General features: G+C 39.9%; 1 protein-coding gene across 3 annotated transcripts in view; it reads left to right on the top strand.

Moving 5' to 3' along the window:
* Positions 1–3,116: 3,116 nt before the first annotated feature.
* The window catches only part of LOC115221506 (E3 ubiquitin-protein ligase CBL-B), a 123,251-nt gene continuing 122,565 nt past the window's right edge, over positions 3,117–3,802 (top strand). For all 3 annotated transcript variants that reach the window (XM_029791705.2, XM_029791706.2, XM_029791704.2), the window contains exon 1: positions 3,117–3,802. This exon is cut by the window's right edge and continues 1,026 nt beyond it. The gene's annotated coding sequence lies outside the window, so the exon portion shown is untranslated.

Below are 3,802 nucleotides of genomic sequence, written 5' to 3'. Positions count from 1 at the left end.
GTTCAATATATCTAGGATTATGTTGTCCAATGTGTCCTTCCTTATTAAAGACACTTTAGAGGTTTTTTTTCTAGCAGAACGAGCGACCTTAACAAATGTTTTATTGACCGAAATAAAGAAATCGGAAGATGGGGGTAGAAAGAAGATGAGAGAACAAAAAGAGTAAGCTCAGCAGACTACAAATGTCTCATAGTATTTGATCTCATATGTTGACATACAAGACATACGCCTGCACCTAGTAGGTGCAGTAGGCGCGGCTGTGTGGTAAGAAGCTTGCTTCCCGACTACATGGTACCGGGTTCTGGTGTCCCATTGAGTGACATTTTCGGCAAGTGTCTTGTGTTACAGCCTCGGGCCGACCAAAGCCTTGTAAGTGAATTTGGCAGACGGAAACTGAAAGAAGCCTGTCGTGTATCTATCTATCTATCTATCTATCTATCTATCTATCTATCTATCTATCTATCTATCTATCTGTCTATCTATCTGTCTATCTATCTATCTGTCTATCTATCTATCTGTCTGTCTATCTATCTATCTATCTATCTATCTATCTATCTATCTATCTATCTATCTATCTATCTATCTATCTATCTATCTATCTATCTATCTATACTGTTTATTAAAGCCGATATATGTATATATGTGTGTGTGTCCTTGTCCCCTACGACCGCTTGAAACCGGTGTTGGTGTGTTTACGACCCGCTACTTGGCGGTTCGGTAAAAGAGACCAATAGAATAGGTTCCAGGTATTAAAATAATTACTGGAGTCGATTTATTCGATTAAAAATTCTTCCTCCAAGTGGTGCCCCAGCATGGCTGAAACAAGTAAAAACATAAAAGATACTGAATTCAGATTTCGCTGTTGTTCGAATCTCTATCGGTTATCTCTCGTGGGCTGAGGGTCCATACATTGGCATACCTTCACAAGTACTTCCCCCACCGACTTTGTTTCCTCATAACTTTCAGAAAAATGTGTATATGTAAATGAATTTTTCTACACATACTGTTCAGATTGTGTAGATTACAATTATATGAGAATTTAATGCAAAAAAAAAAAAAAGCCAACAACAACATTGATAGGCACGCATACATATATATATTGACACATGACATATATATCTACAAAATGAAACAAAATTTTGAAGGTATATTATGCGATGTCTGAGTACATATGTGAGCGCATCGACCAGTCTTTATTTCTTCACATTAAATTCCGATATAATCGGAATCTACATCATCTGACAAGTATTTGTCGAAAATTTCATTAAACAATGCGTATTTTTCTTAAAGTTATGAGGAAACAAAGTCGATGGGGGAGGGACACAATTAAGTAGGTATGTCCATGCCAGTGCTGTATTAGGTTCACTTCATTCGATTATATCGCAGCCCCACCTTAGCGGATATGTGCCAAAGTCAGACATTTAAACGATCTTTTCATTATTGTACATGTAAATGCAACATTCGAAAGATGCCGATATTCCGAGTCTGAGAGCAGCGGGACAAAACTTCCATGTTGGTTCCCCACCATTTTTACCGTTTCTAACGTTCTTTTTTACTATACGGAGAAGAGGAAACCTGTAGATGGACACTTGCAGTAAAATCTCGTTTAAATATAGTTCCCTACCATGTAAAGAAAATGTGTATTACATAATTCTTCTGCAGATACAGTGTGACTATATGAAAGACCAGGTGGTCAAATGCTGGGACGGCTCTGAGATCAGATGTCGACTGGATCGGATACGCGAGAAGAACGAGGCACCAACAGAAGATGGAAGCAAGAAACCAGAAAGGTCACATGTCGAGGAATTGAAGAATATTGGCGATGAAGATTTAAAACTTTCTCTCAGGCAAGAATAATGGATAAAGATGTAGATTGAGGGAGAGTTATGAGAGCGCTGAGAGAAGAAAGAAAGAAAGAAAGAGAGAGAGAGGGGGGAGAAAGAGAGAGGAAGAGGCAGATAAAGACTAGAAGACATAGTGAAAGAGAGAAAGCTAGAGAGAGAGAGAGGGGGGAGAAAGAGAGAGGAAGAGGCAGATAAAGACTAGAAGACATAGTGAAAGAGAGAAAGCTAGAGAGAGAGAGAGAGGGGGGAGAAAGAGAGAGGAAGAGGCAGATAAAGACTAGGAGAAAACATAGTGAAAGAGAGAAAGCTAGAGCGAGAGAGAGAGAAAGAGAGAAATTAGGGAAACTGCCAAAGTGGTCGGTGGTCAGTGAAGAAACGTGTTTGAAAAAGTGAAAAGATGGCCAGAAGATGTGTAGCAGCCAAACAGCCTAAAACTCCAGTTTATAGGAAGAAGGGATGTGAAATACATTGAGGATGGAGAGAAGGGGATGATGCAGAGGAAGGGAGAAAAAGAGAATAAAATAGCGTGAGTTATAGGAACAGAGAGAATAGTGATGAAGGCATTGAGAGGGAAGAAAGTGAGTGAAAGTATTAGATGAGAAGAGAGTGAGGAAGAAAAGGTGAGGAAATTAGTGAGAGCAAGTGTTAAAGGAAGAAGTGAGGGTGAGAGAGGAAGAGAAAGAGAAACGATAAATGGAGAGAGAGAGAGAGAGAGGAAATGTGTACAGTGAAAGAAAAGGAAAAGGAAGAGTGAGAGAGGGAGAATAGATAAAATAGTGCGAAGGAAGTGAGTTGTTTGCAGAATGAGAGTAGGAGGGAGAGAGTGACTAGGTGAATGCAGAGAGGGAGAGAGAAAGAATGAGGGCGTAGGAGAGAGTGATTTGATGAATGACAAAGAGAGTAAAAGAGAAATGGGAAGAGAATGAGAGAGAGAGAGAGTGATTTGATGAATGACAAAGAGAGTAAAAGAGAACCGGGAAGAGAAAGAGAGAGAGAAAGAAAGAGGGCATAGGAGAGAGTGATTTGATGACTGACAAAGAGAGTAAAAGAGAACGGGAAGAGAAAGAGAGAGAGAAAGAAAGAGGGCGTAGGAGAGAGTGATTTGATGAATGACAAAGAGAGTAAAAGAGAACCGGGAAGAGAATGAGAGAGAGAGAGAGTTTGTGAACTGGTGAATGGCAAAGAGAGTAAAAGATAAATGGGAAGAGAAAGAGAGAGAGAGAGGGAAAGAGGAAGAACAGAGTGAGGCGCGAGTTGGTTATTTGTTAGATAAAACGGAGAGAACAGGAGTGGTTTGGTGAAGCCAAGAGAGAGAGGTGCCGAGTTGTAGTAAGAATACTGGCTTTCCTGCTCGTTTCCCCTCTTATGATTCCTCTCAGCGCACCATACATTCACACACACACTCGGTGTAGTTGAATTACAAAAATGGCCAACAACGATATATTGGCTTGAAACGGTCCAAAACAGACAAACGAACGGAGTAAAAAACTAATATTCCTGCCAAATTTTGGACACGTAAATGGCATAAAAGAAACCCAGTTTTAATATTTGGTCGGAGCAGCATTTGGAATCAAGGCTAAGTACTTTATAATAAGCAACATGTCGCTATAATGTGTTGGTGAGTGTGTGGGTGTATATTTGTGTATGTATATATACGTCTGTTGGGCGTGTGTAGTTTATGTATTATGTATGTATATATATCCGTGTGTCTGGCGTTTAAATATTAACTAGATTGTGTGTGAGAGTGAGTGTATATGTGTGTGTGTGCTGGCATGCAGTCTCTATAGTTTCTCTGCACTTGTATTTACTGTAAACTGTATGTATGTATGTGTATATAGATCGGGCTATGTATATATAGGTGTGTGTGTGCGTGTACTGTGTAGTATGAGTATAATATAGTCCGTGAGTGTGTGTGTGTGTGAGAGAGAGAGAGAGCGAGGGTGTGTGTGAGAGTGTGA

The sequence above is a fragment of the Octopus sinensis genome, linkage group LG18 (assembly GCF_006345805.1).
Source record: "Octopus sinensis linkage group LG18, ASM634580v1, whole genome shotgun sequence".
NCBI classification, from domain to species: domain Eukaryota; kingdom Metazoa; phylum Mollusca; class Cephalopoda; order Octopoda; family Octopodidae; genus Octopus; species Octopus sinensis.
The sequence above is the reverse complement of the archived record's forward strand: the minus strand, read 5'-3'. Positions and strand labels throughout refer to the sequence as shown.